Consider the following 8,636-nt stretch of genomic DNA (forward strand, 5'->3'; position numbering starts at 1 on the left):
GGTGTGTGTGCCATTGTGTGCGTGTGTGTGTTTGGTGTAGGCGGGAGGTATGGAGGATGTGTGTGTAGATATATGTGTGTGGGGTCTGTATGTCTGTGCATATGTAGGTGTGGTGGGCGTGTGGGAGGGGTTGAGAACAGGGAGACCTGTGGATGTGGACAAGACTGTGTATGTGTGGATATATGCTTGTGAGTGTCAGGGTGGGTGTCTGGGGTCTGTGTTTGTATATGTACTGTGTGAGGTGTGCATGTGTTGGGGGTGAGTGTGGGAAGTCTATGGGTGTGAGTCCACGTGTATGTGTGTGTTTGTGTACTGTCAAAATTAACAGAAGACTACATTAAATTTTAAGAAAAGGACTTCAGTTGATTTTTACGACGACTTGCGAACTGGGGAAGCACTCTCCTCCAATGTGGAGAATGTCCCGGAAGAGAGGGCGTTGCATGGGTTTTAGCATCAAAGCCAACACAGATGTAGGTTATAAATAACCAGGTACAGAACAAGAAGTTACATGTCTCTTTGGGAGTGCGATGCCTGTCTGATCAAGTGAGCTCAGTACAGAACACAAAGGTCCACGTCTTGCCGGGGAGAGCATTTCAGGCCTGACCAAGGTGAACCCTTTGACTCCCTTAAATGATTATCTTTGTGAGAAAAACTGCTTCCTCTATTTGAGATTATTTTACTAATCTACTATCTAAGACAGGGGTCTGTGTGATCTGGTGATGAATGATTTTTGCAGTTTGAGCGCTAAGGTTAAGACAAATCAGGGTAATGATTCGCAGATGACTGCCCTCAGAGGCTCCAGCAAGGCTGAAATCTGTGAGAAATTTAATTTTGCTCTTACAGTGTGTATGTGTAGGAGATGTGTGTGTGTCTATGGATGGGGAAGGTATATGTCTGTGTACGTCTCTCTGTGTGTATGTCTGTGTGCGGGAGGTGTGTTTCTGTGTGTAGATATGTATGTGGGAGGTGCATGTCTATGTGCACATATGTATGTGTATAGAAAGTATATGTGTGTGGGCTGTGTGCATGTCTGTACGTCTGTGTGTATGTCTGGTATGTGTCTATGTTACTGTTTGTGTCTGTGTATACATGTGTGGGATGTGTGTGTGTGTACAAGTATGTGTGTTGGATGTGTGTGTGCCTGTACATGTGGGGAAGGTGTGTATGTGTATATGTACTACTGTGTGATGTATATGTCTGTGTGTACATGTCTGTGCATGTACATGTGTGGAGGTGTGTGTGTATACATGTGTGTGGGAGGTAAATGTATCTGTGGTATGTATGTAGGTGAAGTGTTGCCAATGTGTACGTATGTATGTGGGAGGTGTTTGCATGTGTGTGGGAGGTATGTGCATATATATATGTGTGTGGAATGTGTGTGTATACATGTGTAGAAGAAGTGTGTGTGTGTACCTATGTGGGATGTATGTGTGTACCTGTGTGGGATATGTGTGCACATGTGTGGGATGTGTCTGTACATGCATGAATGTGTGTATACATGTATGAGGGGTGTGTGTGTACATGTGTAGGAGATGTGTGCATACATGTGTGGGGTGTGTGTCTCTGTGTATGTACGTGAGATGGGTGTGTGCACATGTATGGGGTATATATGTGTGTATGTGTGTGTAGGTATGTGTATGGGAGGTATGTGTGTGCATGTGTGGAATGCATGTGTATATGTATATGTGTGTGGAAGATGCGTGCGTGCACACACGAGCTTGTGTTTGAGGTTGGAAGTGATTGGACAGTGAGTACCTGGGGGACAGGCTTAGAAGATGGGACAGACAGTACAGGAAAATATGATCAGATGGCAGTTTTGCTTCATACAGACCGTTCCCTGGACAGGAGCACTCAAATATGTAAAAAAAGCATCCGGGTTTTGCACTTTGACATTTATTAAGCACTTATTCTGCTAAGACCTTTTCCATCAATAATCTGACAGGATCCCTGCTGCCCTGCGAGGGTAGAGAAGCTCTACCTCAGCAGCTCAGAGAGATGCAGCAACCTACCCAAGGTCACACAGTCTGACAGGCAGGCCTGGACCAGCCCAGGCTGAGGCCGAGCTGCTCACCAACAGCAAACAGCTCAAACTGGGCAGGTCAGAGATGGACAGAGACAGCAAGGACACAGAGGACGGCTTGAGAGGAACAAGCAGGGTGGCGTGGCAGAGAGAAAGCAAGTGAGAAGCTGGAAACAGAAGGATGCTTCCTGGTCAACCAGGCCAGGGACCCGCCCCCTCCCAGAAGGGGCTTGGAGTCCTCCATCTCTAGGTTCAAATCCCGCCTCTGCCAGCTGGTGACCCGGACAATGGATTTCACCTCTCGGAGCTTCTATCTTCTCCCCTTAAAAACAGGATCCTAAGAGCCTCCCCTCAAGGAGATTCTATGAGGTTCAAGGGAGCTTCTGCGTGACGCCCTAAGCAAGCACTCTACAACCACTTCATGTTAGCGAGATGGGGCGCCAGAGGGCCCTCATCTGGCTGGGCCCTGCATCTGCTCTGTGATGTGGGCAAGTGGCCTTGCCTTCTCTGGGCCTCAGCCTTGCCTACCCTATCAAACAGGGGATCCATCTTCCTAAGAGCCCAGGAGGAGCAGAGACCCGCCCTCCCCATGTTGCTGGGACCCAGCTCTTTCTAGTTCTCAGTTTCCAGCCTGTTGGCTGAATGGAGAGGAGAGAGCCGGCCAGGGAGGTTGCTCAGCTGCCCAAGAATGGTGGCTGGGGGCACAGATCGCTGAGCCGGGGCCACCTCAGAAGCCAGGATTCTGCTTGGAGATGATGCACTCACCTCCCCTGGACACTCTCATCCCTGGGCTCCAGCCCTCCAGCCTGCTCGCCAAGGCTGTCCGCCGGCAGAGCCCTGCAGAGGCAAAAGAGATGCTGTGTCAGAGGTGGGCTCCATGCCCTGCAGAGGCGCAGAGTCCCTGGGTGGTGCAAACAGTTGACACATTCAGCCACTAACCAAGACTGGAGGGTCGCGTCGTTCTGGTTCCCTAATGCCACTCTGACAGGAATACACCACAAATGGGACGGCCTTAACCAACAGGAGTTTATTCTCTTACAGTTTCGGAGGCTAGAAGTGTGAGTTCAATGTCCAAGGCTCTAGGGACTGTGTGAGAGCCCCTCGACCTTGGGCTTCAGCTCTACCTCTCGCTCCTGGCCCCCTGAAGCTAATGGCATCTTTTCACTTGGCAGCTACTGGCTGCTGAGACTAACAAGCCCAAGGTCGACAAATAAAATGGCACAGTCCCGACGTTACCAAACCACATGGCAGGCCATTAATTCAAGTCCATCGAAAGTCCCATGGTCAACAGAGCATGGCAGGCTGCTGAACAACAACACAGCTGCATGCAGGGTCCAAGCATGCCATAGGCTGGAGACCATTCCCAAAGCTGCTACTTATATACAGGAAGCAGACCACATACCCAAAGGCAACTACTCAGCTGCTCCCAGTAGATTCCACCATGGAGTTGATTACCAGTCTCATCATGGGGAATACTACATCCAGCTGCCCTGCCACTCAACTAGGCCTAGCCAAGTTGACACACAAACTTAACCACCACATGGGTCTACCCAAAAGTGCCTTGGGAGAAAGACCTGGCAATCTACTTCCACCAAATCAACCCTTGAAAACCCTGTGCAGTTCTGCTCTGACAAAGCATGAGGCTGAGTCAATGTGACAGCTGCTGGTAAAACCCAGGTTTCAATAGCACATCCAGACTAAGATGGACCAGGAAGAAAGGGCTGGTGATCTACTTCCAGAAATCAGCCAGTGAGAACCCTCTGGACCATCACGGCCTGACCACAACCCAACATGAGCACGGCGCAGGGCCAAACAACGTTCCTCTCCACTAAGCATCGGGTCACCATGAGTGGAGGCCAGCCAGACAGCCGCTGACCGGAAGAACCACCACCCCAGATGGAGAGGGCTTCCAGGTATAACCACCGAACCAGCCCCCTCCTCCCTCAGCTACAGAACACTTAGGCCTGGTACTCCTCAGGGAGGGAGAGGGAGTGGTGGGGGGAGGGAGATGCTTTCAGAACAAATAAAACCAGTAAGGGACAGGGCACTTGAAGCTGTACCCAGCCGGCCCTTGAAATGCCTGTGTGCCTGAGAGGCCTGCCAACTGGGCAGCTCCCACACCCACGGACCTGGCCTCCCCTCCTCCAGAGAACACAGGCCCTTTCAGGGGGAAAATATGGGGCTGCCAGGACCTTTGGTGACTCAGCCGCCTGTGCAACATGGAGATGCTACCACACAGTGTGGTTTAAATTTAAATGAAGCAAACTGAAGTAAAATGTTAAGCCCCAGTTGCTCAACTGCACTAGCCACATATTAGGATGCCAGCAGCCCAGGGCTACCATATTGGACGGTGCAGATCTTTAACTGTCCTCAAGCCAAATCCCACCCATGGCCTGGTTTTGCATGGCCCACAAGTTAAGAATGGTGTTTCTATTTCTTTAAGGTTTGTTAAAAAAGAGGACTATGTAACAAAGACCATAAACTCTATGTGCCCTGCAAAACCTTAAGTATTTCCCATCTTACCCTTTACAGAAAATTTCTGCTGGCCTCTGCTCAAGGCAGAAAGTTCTGCAGGACAGCGCTGACTGAGGGGATAAGCAAGAGGCATGGGGTAGGGGGTGCGGGGCTGCAGAATCCTCCTGTGCTCGTAGGAGAAATATCAGTAATTGTTGTTAGCTGGCATCAGGTCAGCCCCTGACTCAAGGGGACCCCCGTGCACAACAGAACAATGCTGCTCCATCCCGTGGCATCCTCACAACTGGTTGTGGATTGGACCCCTGTGATCTCTAGGGTTTTCACTGGCTGATTTTCAGAAGAGCACCAGCCCTTTCTTCCTAGTCTGTCTGAGTCTGAAAGCTTCCCTAAAACCTGTGCAGCACTGACCCACAGGCAACTGGAAGGAAGACGGCTGTTCAGCCTAAGAGATGTCCTTTTATCCAGATTCACTCCAACCACAAGTGTTTACTGAGCACCTACTACGTGTCAGCCACTGTTCAAGATGCGGTGGATAGTGCGGTCACAAGAGATGGTCCTGGATAGAACAGGAGAAAACTGTAGAACAAAACTCAAATTCTTAAAGAAAAAAAAAAGGCCAGACTTACTGGACCGCAGAGACTAGAAGAACCCCCTAAGCCTATCGCCCTGAGACATCCTTTAAACCTCTGACGTGAAACAACCCTCAGGTTACCTCTCAGCTAAATAACAGACTGGCTCATAAAATAAATAGTATCACCCATGAGTACTGGGGTCCTTTTAATTTTAGGGAAAAATAAAAGATCATATGAATAAGACCAAACATTCGACATTTATCCTAAAGCAACGATGAGAAGGTCAGGAGGAGCAAGGAAGCAAGAAAAATGGAAACAGGACAACCAGAATGAAAGTAACAAGAATGTTGGCACAATGTGGGAAATACAACCAATGTCGCCAGACAACATGGATAGAAATTGTTAAAGGAGAGCCTAACTTGGTGGGTAAACTTTCACCAAGAACTCAATAAAATATTTAAAAAGAAAATGAAGACTAGAAGGAAAAAAAAAGTTGGTGGGGCTATAGCAATGGCCAGATATAAAGCCTGCACCTCACAGCTGACATTCGAGTGGGGAAACGGGGAGACTTGTACATCGGCTCATCACCCCTTGGGATAAATGCTTGGAAGGAAATGCCTGCCCGTGGAAGGAGGGGAGGCATCCTATGAGGCCTCAAGGAAGGAGAAGACGTTCACGCTGATACCCACATGGCTTTTTCGTGCAAACTCATTGAATTTTTCATATCAGCATCACTCCTCCAAGAAGGATCAGCACATGAAGACGTCCTCAAGAATAAGTGGCTGGAGGGGGAGAGGGCTAGCAGCAACAAGAGGGTCACGGCCCTTATGGTGACACTAAGGCCTCCAAGGGGTGCCCGGTGCCCACGTGCCCAAGCTCAGCCATCTCAGCCCAGCAAGGCCTCGCCATGGGAACCAGGTCTCACGCATTCCATCACTACGGCTACCACCCAGCCTACTGGGCTGCCCTATGTATTCCTGCCTTTCTGTGCAGTTGGGGGAGACTGTAACTCTCTCTGGGAACTACAGCCCTCTGACCTGGTCCGGAGGGAAGCCAGCCAAGAAAAGCCTGCCAGATGGCAACGGGGCGAGGGGAAGGAGGAACAGGACTTCCGTGGCTCTGGATGCTGGCTGCGCAGAAAAGCACTTGGTGTGCTTGACGAGGGAGGAGGCAGGGAGGCTGTACACGGCCTCAAAGATTAGCTCCCACTTACTGAGCATTTCCTGTGTGCCAAGGATCGAGCGAAAGGCTTTACACACATCTTCACGTTTTTTTCATTGTGATTTTGGTCAAAGTTTACAGAGCAAATTCACTTTCTATACAGCAGCTCACATACACTTTCTCTCATGACATTGACTGCAATTTCCCACAATGCAACAGCTCCTCTCCCACTTCCTCCCCATGTTACCTCTTCCCTATGTCCTTCCCTCCCATGCACTCCTGCCCCATGAGCTGTCTCCCTGTGCATACACAGCCCTTTTGTTCTCCCATGATTGCTCTCTCCCAGGAGTGTATCTACCTCAGGTAAATGTTCAACTCATATGCCTGTCTTTTCTTTGGCTGGAAGACAAAGGAATGGGTTCAATTCCAGGCCTGAAGGGCAGCTAGGGGCCACAGTCTCAGGGGTTCCACCAGGCTCTATCAGACCAGCAAACCTGGTCCCTTTTTTTCTTTTTTGATGATTTTGAGTTTTGTTCCACATTGTTCTCCCACTCTATCCAGGATCTCCTACAGAGATCCCCCTCTGAGTGGTTGACAATGGTAGCCAGGTACCATCTAGTTCTTCTGGTCTCACAGTCGTACAGGCTGAGGATCACATGGTGTACCAATTGCTTGGACTAACTGTTTCCATGAATCTTTGGTTTTCTTCATTCTTCTTTGCTCTGGATGAGGAGAGACCCATCGTTGCATCTAACATCTTTAATATTAAGATTACTGTCATTACTGCAGATGGACAAAGATGAGAAGGAACCACCCAAAAAACCCACTGCCACTGAGTCAACTCCAACCCATAGCAACCCTGTAGGACAGAGTGGAACCTCCCCACCAGGTTTCCAAGGCTGTATGTATTCTTTACAGAAGCAGACCACCTCATCTTTCTCCTGAGGAGCACTGGGTGGGTTTGAACCGTCACCCTTTTGGTTAGCAGCCAAATGCTCTAACCACTGCCCCACCAGAGCCCCTTCTAGAAGGAACATGTACACACTGAAGATCATAAGATGAGAGTCGGGGTGATTTCAATTCCCTGCATCTGTTCCCCAAGCTTTATTATTATTATTATTATTGTAATAAATACGTATGTCACAAAATGTGACATTTCAAGATCTTCACATGGACAGTTCAACAGCATTAATTATATTCATCCTGTCCAGCCATCACCCTTATTCATTCCCAAATCCTATCATAACCTCACCAGCAGCTCAGGGGCTCCCAGGCAGTGACTCTTCCCTTCTGCCTCCCACCCCAACCACTAAGAAACTTTCCTCTCTATATAGCTGCCGAGTCTAGATATTTCATACAAGTGGACCACACAGTATTTGTCCTTTTGTGTCTGTTTTATTTCAGTGCATGTACTGCTTTCAGGGCTCATCCACGTTACAGCATGTTGTAGCATATGTCAGAACCCCGTTTCTCTTTACGGCTGGGTGACACTCCATTGCATGGCTAGGCCACATTTTGTTTATCCATTCCTCTGGTGATGGGTGTTTAGACTGCTTCCACTTCTTGGCTACTATTATCCATGACTCTCTTTTATAAACCTCACTGGTATTGCCACCGCACAAAGCCACGTGAGCCTCTTTTATGGTCTAGATCAGGGGTTGACAAACAGTTTCCATAAAGGGCCAGAGAGTCACTGCTGTCGGCATCATGGTTGGTCTCTTTCATAGATGCTGTGCTCTGATAAGACCATCTACAAGAACACGTGGTGCAAACTCGGCCTGCAGGCCAGAGTTTGCGAGACCCCCGCCCAGGTGTATATGATGAAAAGACAATTTTAGGAACGCACAGCCTCCATGGAACCGGACAAACCCACAAATGCAAACAGCCTCCATGGAACCGGACAAACCCACAAATGCAAACATAGTACGGGATGGGGACGGGGACAATGCTTATTTAAGTCTGGACTCCATCTCACTCCAAAGGACTTTTCACCCAGTCTGCAATTAGGGAAAAAATGTACAATTTGGGAAAATAAACAATCGATGTTTTTCAAGAAAGAAGCACATGTGTGTATACCCAGGGTCATGTCAGCATTGCGTCTATCGCCAGATAAGGACTTAAGGAGAGAGCCTTAAAGTCTGCGTATCTGGCACTATCACGTATGCTTCGACTCCATAACCCTGCAGGGCGGTCGTTTTCACTTTTGGGTGCTGCCGAAGTCAATCCCAACTCGTAGCAACCCCTGTGACAGAGCGGAACTGCACCTCACGACGAAAAACTAAGAGAAACGTCTCCAAGGTGCTAAAGGATTTGGCTCCACTGAAAGCTACAAGGCTGACAAAAACGCGAGAGGGACTTCCATCAGGTATGGAGAACTTGCTAATGACGTGGGCTGAGGACCAAACACC

The 8,636-nt window shown here is 49.0% G+C and overlaps 1 protein-coding gene across 1 annotated transcript in view; it reads right to left on the reverse strand.

Annotated features, from left to right (window-relative positions):
* Positions 1–2,850, reverse strand: part of TPST2 (tyrosylprotein sulfotransferase 2) — a 29,167-nt gene extending 26,317 nt beyond the window's left edge. The window contains exon 1 of the mRNA XM_042781932.1: positions 2,786–2,850. The gene's annotated coding sequence lies outside the window, so the exon portion shown is untranslated. The remainder of the gene's footprint in view (positions 1–2,785) is intronic.
* Positions 2,851–8,636: the final 5,786 nt, after the last annotated feature.

The sequence above is a fragment of the Orycteropus afer genome, unplaced genomic scaffold (assembly GCF_000298275.1).
Source record: "Orycteropus afer afer isolate SDZICR_OR568_19922 unplaced genomic scaffold, OryAfe1.0 scaffold00197, whole genome shotgun sequence".
NCBI lineage: Eukaryota > Metazoa > Chordata > Mammalia > Tubulidentata > Orycteropodidae > Orycteropus > Orycteropus afer.